Source organism: Pinus tabuliformis, chromosome 2_2 (genome assembly GCF_031772625.1).
Source record: "Pinus tabuliformis cultivar Carrire ecotype Pingquan chromosome 2_2, CPIR1, whole genome shotgun sequence".
Lineage (NCBI taxonomy): Eukaryota > Viridiplantae > Streptophyta > Pinopsida > Pinales > Pinaceae > Pinus > Pinus tabuliformis.
This window is the reverse complement of record NC_142300.1, coordinates 928264913-928274165: the sequence shown is the minus strand read 5'-3', so window position 1 is coordinate 928274165 and position 9253 is coordinate 928264913.

Sequence of the window (9253 nt, the reverse complement as noted above, 5' to 3'; positions counted from 1 at the left end):
TTTTAGAATTGGTGAACACAATGTAGAGACCATAGGTGTTAAAAATATCTATTTTTTTACAGATCTCTCATGGAGGGGTGCCCATATCACGATATTGAAGGGGCAGAGAGTCAATGAAGTACTATGTTGTTACTTATTGTGATAACTCTGAACCCAACAACGATGGGAATATTGAGATCAAAGACATTTATGAGCTTCCTCTCAAAACTATCATGTTCACTATCACATGTTTGGTCGGTAGCGTTGCTCCTTGTCCGGCCGCTAAATCCTAGGTGCAATATGCATTAGAGTGTTTGGCACCTACAATTTTTAACTGACGTGGAGGATTATTGGCCAACTTGAAAGAACAGTTAAATAGGGTAAAAAATGAATAGTTAAACAACTTTCGATATGGTTCGATTGTGGTCTCATTCTCCCTAGAGAGGATTCCTCTACTACGACCCCATAGGATATCACTAGAGTTGCCTGGACTTAGAGAACCTCACATGAGGCAATAGGTAGACATGATGGCTTGCCATGGAGGAGGACCTATGATGAGTTTCACTCCTACATTCCTCAGATGGTTGGGATAGAATTTGATCATGATCGAGGACTATCTTTACGTTGAAGAAAATTTAACGGGTGATCTATAACATATTCTACTTAAGAGTGAATAGTGGGATGATGCAGGTAAAAAACACTATCATTTTGGGTTTTTAAGTTTTAAAATATTTATTTTGGTGTTTATGTGTGAAATACCAATGATTGATTTTTCATGCAGGCATTGGACAAGTGCGACTAGTGGGTATGTCACCACTCCATCGATAAGCACAACCACAACTTGGACATGGTGGAGTTGGTGGAGTAGAGATGGAAGATCTAGATATAGCAGAGACATTGGCCTTGTTCAAGCATAAAATAAAGGGTCTGACCCACAACGTTCCAGATGTAGGGATAGATGATACCTTGATCCATTTACAGAGATATACCATAATGGTGCCAACCCAAATTGGCAGATTGTTGCGATGAGTTTCCTATGCGATCATTTTTTAGCGTTATCATCATCACGATTATTCTCCTAGGGCTTTGAGCCACATTTGGTTTTTTTCATGTAATGGATATTATAGGCTATGAGCTATATGTGTCTCAAACACAATTTTTGGTAAAACCAAAACATTATTTATATTATCTATCTATGGATATTTTCTACTCAATTCACTATCTTGTGCTAGGTATAAATAATGTTCCTCCTCGGTAGAGGTAGCAGGAAGAAGTTTGACGACTAGTTTTAATGACGAAATTTCACACTTAATAGCGAGAACATGTTGCAGGCCATAAATAAATTGGAAAGGTGTGAATCTCGTTGCAGTGCGAATGAAGGTACGATATGCCTACAATGCCGAAAAATGATGGTGTTCCAATTCGATTTGTGAATTTCTACCAAACATTGAAACATTATTTTTAGAACTTTATTGACAACTTCCACCTAGACGCTAGCTTGCATGTAGTAGGGAGTTGAGATGTCATGACGCAAACCCAACTTGGTAGTCAATTCAGACATCATGTAATTACGAAAATGTTTTCAATAGTCCGTGACAATGGCTTACGGTGCACCAAATTTGACAATATCATGATTGAATAGGAAAAGTGTTGCAGTTTTTCCGCTGTTGTTGAATGTAGGCATCACCTCGAATCACTTAGTGAAATAATCAACCGTAACGATAATATAACCATGCCCCCCGACCGAGTGAGGTTACATGTCACAAAGTAGATACCCCGTTTAGTGAATGGTCCAACAACAACCATTATTGGCCAACTTGAAAGAACAATTAAAAGGGGAAACAAATGTTGGGGTCCAAGTATGAACAAATTATTCAATCCCATTTCCTACATTAATTCATCAATCTGGGTGTGTACACTTTTCAAGGTAACACACAAGGTATATGCAGGAGCAAGGTTACAATCTTACATTGACCAAGGGTTCATGAATAAGAAATTAAAGCATCGATGTAACATTAATGGAAATTAAATTGCAGAAAGAAAAGAATTCACAACAATCTATGGAAATCTGTAACAGCAATAAAGAAAATACAATAAGTAAAACAATATACATAAAAAGGACACACGCACAGCACCTGATCAGAAGAGTGGGCCCAAATCCTTGGTCAGGGCTGTGCTTAACTCACATATTGAGAAAAATATCAGAAGGCTGGAAATTTCATTAACAAGAGTGTCATTGTTACAAGGCTCAATTCTTACATCAAATAGCTCCCTTTCTCTTTGAATTGTGTCTTTTATATATACAAACATCCAAAGGAAACTTATAACAAACTGATATCAATATTCAAGATGAGATCTGAGAGATCTATCCATCATGATTCATCTAGAACACGTCGAATTTGGTTATTACAATTGGGCAATTCTGGAAAATGACCACAACAGCAAATTTGCAAATATGTCTTCCGAAGAACCTCGATTTTATCCCAATAAAAACCGAATTTCTGAAAATTGCTCAATAGGAAACTGATTTGGTCCATTCTGAACAAAACCTATGTCTCAGATTTTCCATATTCGCTTTCATTTGCCCAAAAACTCCAACGCAAAACTGTCACTTCTTATGCCAGCGAATTCCTAAGTTGGAATATCTAATTATTTGTTGAAGACCAAATTTGCAATCTAGAAGAGATCTTGGAGGCTAAAATCATGAGTGATGTTATAACGAATGAATAAACCAAAATCATGCATAATAATAATTAATTATTAAAAATAAATGAGATCAGATATTATTTATCCACAAGAGCATAAATGATTATGAAATGGAATTATATAATAAATTATGTTAAATAATGTAATGAAAGAATAGTGGAAATAGATGAAATGAATGTTAAGAAGTGGTAATAATAATGACAAATTAAGAGCCCAACATTCCCCCAAACTGAATATGTTGCATGCCCACATGCAACCCAATGCCTCTGTATAAAGTAGGGGGAATAATGGTTTGAAAAATATGATTGAATAATGCTCAGTGGTTTTTTTTTTTTTTTTTTTAATGACATTCTCCTAAACTTTTAATAAATCAAACATTCATGTTATTTTACCTCAATTGTTGCTTTCAACAAAATGACGTGGAATGACATCTATGGATTAACATTTGTTGAAGATAATATAGGTTGAGCTTGTGTAAGTGATGTGAAAGGTGGAAGCCATGCAAGCTCAAAGAAAGTAATCAAAAAGTGTAGCAGGATTTCCTTCCCCCAAACTGATTAGTTTCCATGTCATCAAGATTTCTATAGCACATCTCATGAGTATCCTCAATTAGTAATTCATTAGGATTCAAAATCAGAATTAGGCCTCTTCATCCTTCCCCAAAATAATAGTAGTGTTGTTAAGCTAGGATTAAATAGAGATTGATTGGGTAAAGCAACTATCTTTGGTTAAAGATATGAAACTTGTAGAATAAAGGAATGATAGATTAGATGATACAAAATGTCAAATATCAAATATCCTAAAAGTTTCATCCCTAACATGTAAAGTAAATATTTATAACTCAATAATAGATATAAACCATAACCATCATTATCTAGGAACTGATTAAATATTACCCCATGAACCATGAGTTCTAGCAAACCTTATATATGCAACAGTGGCATTATCGGCAGTTAGTTTTGAGAAAACAAAGTAACCAAGTAGATCATAGTATTGAATTAACTTCTATACCATAGGCATGGCCATTACTACTGCCAGCAGGCGTCCATAGTCTCGACAGGGATGCCTTTTTAACCCATTGAGATGCCAATGTCCCATCTATTAGAAATAAGTACATAGTTACAAAATCATTTCAATTTACTTAGATGTCTACTGAAGATCATTGTTTTGGCTTGGTAACTAGTTAATAACAATGCCATTCACGGGAACTAACAAAAGTGAACAAGTCGTCTCGTGATGAGACCTCTTGTCCTTCAGTTTTATGACCAAAGGCCATTACCCTGACTTGGTGACCAGTAGTGGTAATGTCACTCTATTAGGACCTATGATCATGGTAGGTCGGCTCGTGATGAGACCTCCTAACCTCCAGTTAACTATTTATGTTTAAAATTTAACTATGGTTATTGCTAATCAACAAAAGATCACTTAATAGATGGGGTGGTAAGCTAGCTCCTCAAGAGCTAGGGATGGCGTAAAACGCTTTACAGTAACTATTTTCAACTTGGGTAATTTTGCTTCTCAAATACTAATAACCTTCAAATGACTGTTGATAAATATATTTTGCTTTGTTAAGATTGGGGTTTGAGGAATAATTCATTAGATAGTGATGGAAAGATTTAAGTACAATTTTTTGGTAATCATCATAAATTTTACAAGATCAGGGACTTGACAAATTAGGAAAGTTGAAAGTTGCCATGATGAAATCATCTTTTCATAATTATTCCTTAAAAAATAAAATTATGTTTATAGATAAACAAAGATAAATTGACTACCCAATCATTATGTCAAAGAAGACCTAGACAATTAAATGTATTTCCCCATTCATCAAGTTAATGTCATCGTGCATGATTCAAGTTCCAATGTGTGTGGATAAGTGGGAGTTACGGATTGTTATGGATTATGGTGGTAATAATTGTGAGATGTATGAGTTAACATGAAATTTTAATAACAATGATGACATGACATCATTGATATTAAATATAATAAATTTTCTATCAAATGCAACACCTCCCCCCAACTAAGATATGACCGTCCTCGGTCATAATTGAAACATCAATCAAATACATGGAGTTGATTAGCGACATACCTGAAGACTTACCTTGGCAGAGTATCAACATGTGTAGAGTAACAGCACTGGGTACTTAGAAAAAATTTCACCACGGAGTAGCAGCACCGGAGGATTAACATCACTGAAAGAGTAACAGCTCCGAAGGAATAACAACACCGGGTACTTAGAAAAATTTCGGGAGTAATAGCATCAATGGAGTAACAGCACCGACGGAGTACCAGCACTGGCAGAATAACAACACCGGCGGAGTAATAGCAGTGATGGAGTAACAACAGTGATGGAGTAACAGCACCGACGGAGTAATAGCACTGGCGGAATAACAACACCGAACCGATGGAGTAACAACATCCAAGGAGTAACAACATCCAACACTTAGAAAATTTTCGAGAGTAACAACAGTGGCAGAGTAACAACACCCAATGGATCTGAGGAAACCATATACTGATAAGACTCAGGAACAAATGGATAAATATGGAGAGACATCATGAAACTTGAGAACTTCCTTCATTTATTTTGAGAAAAAAAACAACATCATAAAATAAATCAGAAAAGAAACAAAAATTTTATTGAAAAATAGTAAATAAATAAATAGTTCAAGTTGTAACGACTATGATTTTAATTACAGCAATGTTGTTCCTAAGAGAATATCAATCTATTTCAAGAAACAACAATATTTCAATGGTAAATGAATAGAAAAATGTTTTGGTGGAAATGACTTGGATCTTCAAATGAAAATCAATTCTCCATTTCTCCTGTTATGAATCCATTAGGTAATGAAAAAGTCTTCATGTTGTTGGTGAGAAATAACAGGAATAATTTGTAACAAACTCTTATGATCAATTTCCATGGCACCTCGAAAGAATCAAAATTATATGATATTATATTTCTTAATAGATGCTGGGATGAAAATCTATTATTTCATTATCATTGCCTTCAATAATCACTTGTTCAAAAACAAATTGACCTCCTTTATTCTCCTCGGACTTGCAAAAAAACGAGCGTCTACCTGTAATAAAACATGTAATCATGGAAGAAGAGAGGTGATCGGGCTCTCTAAATCCAATAAATATGAAAAAAATTAACAAGTAGTTACTCTGTAAAACTAATTCATCGAAAAGAAATAACAAAGTAGAGTTAATTTATTACCTGCGGAACAACGGTGGCCAACCATACTAACCAACAATGTTTTAATCATACCTTCTTTGTTTTTCGTCCGATTTGCGTGATTCCAAAGCCAAATGAAAGTGAATTAATAGGGATATCTCCAATTGAAACAGATTTTAAAAATTCCATGATATGATATGTCAAATTTACTTAGAACAACCTGCATAACAGAGTCATTTTTTATTTCCCAACTTAGACCAACAGTTGATATTTTAAGCATAACTTTTTCGTTTGATGACGGATTGAACCGATTCAAATTGGAGATTAAAGTAGATTCATGTAAATATATCCAATAGAAACAATTTTTGAAATCATGAAGAATTGATGGGTCAAATGTGCGAAGGAACAGTTGGAAAAACAAAGTTTTAAAGGTGTTGATTTACGATAGACAGTTAGTATTTTGGTCATAACTTTCTCATGCGATATCAAAATTAGGTGATTAAAATTGCATTGTAAACTAGATTAATAGGGTGATATACCATAGAAATAGGTTTCAAAACTCTAGTCATTTAGGCCTCCAAAAGCGGACTGTTCCAACTCTGTTCCTGAGCTGCCTACTCGACATACTGTCAATGTTTTGGTCATAACTTTTTCGTTTCAAATCCAAATTGAGTGATTCAAATTGGATTAGAAAGTATAAATAAAGGATTACTTAGGATAGAAACAAGTTTTGAAAATATTTCCATTTTGTTCCTCAAAACATGACTCTACCAACTGTGATTTCAGTAGTTTTATCAAGCCCACACGCCCTAAGATATGATATATTTTTTTTTTTTTCAAAATGATGACGAGTGTTTGTAGAAATCCGTTTTTAAATATAACACATCTACATACACAATTAAATTGAAATATTTACCATTGATATTGATATACTCAGCGAGTTGCAACAAACACAACTCATTCTACATATAACAAAAATTATTTATATACTTATTTATTCTATTTTCTACACTAACCTATTCTACCTTGACAAGTAAATCATATTTACGTATAAGAGTATTTCCAATGGAGCCATTTTAGAAATAAGGCCTCAAGTGTATACACACCTGAATTTGAGAAACGTCTGTCAATAAATACTAGGGTATAAGAGACCAACTTCCCTTGAAAATATGGTGTCAAAAATTGTTGAAGTATGGAATGACACTGTGAACAACTGATGGAGTGAAACCAATCTTCAATATATCCTTTACTTTCTTGATTTCCCATAGTTGTCATATCATGAAGTTATTGAGTTTCTAAAACAACTTGTTGAAGCAGACTAGAAGAAACCTCCTTTTCTTCCATAACTTCTACAATTTTTGGATTTGAAACATTTCCAATCTCGATATAAGTTTTCTGCAATTGTGTATGCGAGATAGATTGGGTGGGAAGGGTAGCTAATTTTTTCAATTCAACACTATAAGCATGTTGTACTGGTTTATTATGGTGAGGGTGCGGAATGAGTTGAGTAGGATATTGTGTAGGGCATGGAGGATTTTGATGATGTAGTTGATTGGGATGTGTGGATGATTTTGATACGCAAGCAAGGTGTTCTTGAAAAGATGGAAAAGAATATGGATGCTATTTTTGTGCTACAAGATGAGGGACAATAGTCATGTAATCATAGGATGAACCATGCCAAACTTGTGGACAATATTGATGGGGGTTATATTGAGATTGGCATGGCTTCCCTAACACATGAGTATTCCATAATAGATTATGCAAGTAAGACAATGGAGAGGAAGTGTTTTGAAACATACATGTAGGCCAAGGTTTCCATGGTTGTGAAATTGTTGCAACTTCTCCATCTCTTGGAAATGTTGTTTTCATCCCAGGTGAGAAAGAGAAACTATCCATGGGATGCTCCTTTTGGCATCGAGGAAAAATCACTTCTTCAAATTCTGCTTGACTTTTCTTAACTTGCAAAACATGCAATTGTGAATTTAGAGAGCTAATAAGATGAACTTTAAAATGTTCAAATAAATCATTGATTTCTTCTCTTATATCTCATGTTCTTGTAGCAGATTTGGAAAGGAAAGAAGAAAATTCTGTAGAATTCTTACCAGCCTTGGATATTCCTCTTGAATACCTTATGCATAAATCACAAACATCATCATATGATAGCTGAAAAACGTCACATTTTCCTATCAGATTTAAGATTTCTAAAATTTCATCTTTGATCCCTTTAAGAATGAGTATTTTTAAGATCTCTTTTTCCACATGCTTATGCTTTGATTTTTGAAGGTTGCATTTAAATCGCTCCAAATAGTCCTCCAAACTTTCATCTTCCCCTTGTATCATACTGAAAATATCTTCATTTTCCTTGCAATAGTCTTGGTACTTCTCCAAAAATACATTCTTCACGTCCTCCCATGTTTTGATGCAGTTCCCACCAAGGCTCATGAACCATCAGAGAGCTGCTCCTTTTACAGTAAGAGGAAACAATTTCAACCTTTGATCATTAGTAAAATAATCATATCCTCTACAAAGTACTTCAAACTCAAATAAGAATGTATCTGGGTCCTCATTATCCAAACCATGAAAATTTGGTAGAGAAGATGGAGGAATTATGTGCATTTGTGTCACTCCTCCTAGATCGCTGATAGGGAATTCAAAAGTAACAATGTGAGCCATTTCTTACCATAATAGAAGATGTTCTTCATGTGCTTCTTTGAGGTTCCTCCTTCAGATATTCCTGTCAATTTGTTAGTGGAATGGGTGGTGCTTACATCACCACTTGAGTGAAATGATAAGATTTCTTCAAATTTCTACCTTTTTCTTCCTAGTTATTCAAAAAAACAATTTGAAAGGAAATATAAAGCTCAAGACCTGGAGCAAGGTGTCAAAAGACCCTTCCCTCCCCAGGACAAGAAACCAAACAAGAAAAGAATGCACACAAGGAAATCTAAAGCTCGGGACCTGAAGTAGGGTGTCAAAGGACCATTCCCTCCCCAGGATGAGAGATTAGTTTTTCCAAAATCAAAAAAAACAGAAATGCAGGAAAAATTCTAAGCTCAGGACTTGGAGCAGGGTGAGAGAACTCTTTCCCTCCCCAAGACGAGAGAGTGGATCCTATAAAATAAAAACAAGCAAAAATGCAGGAAAAATAACTACGCTCAGGACCTGGAGCAGGGTGTCAAAGGACGATTCCCTCCCCAGGACGAGAGATTGACCCTCTGGTCGATACAGATCATGTCTTGCACCTTGTTAGCCTTCCCCGACAACGACGCCAAAATGTTGGTGTCCGAGTATGAACAAATTATTCAATCCCATTTCCTACATTAATTCATCAATCTGGGTGCATACACTTTTCAAGGTAACACGCAAGGTATATGCAGGAGCAAGGTTACAATCTTA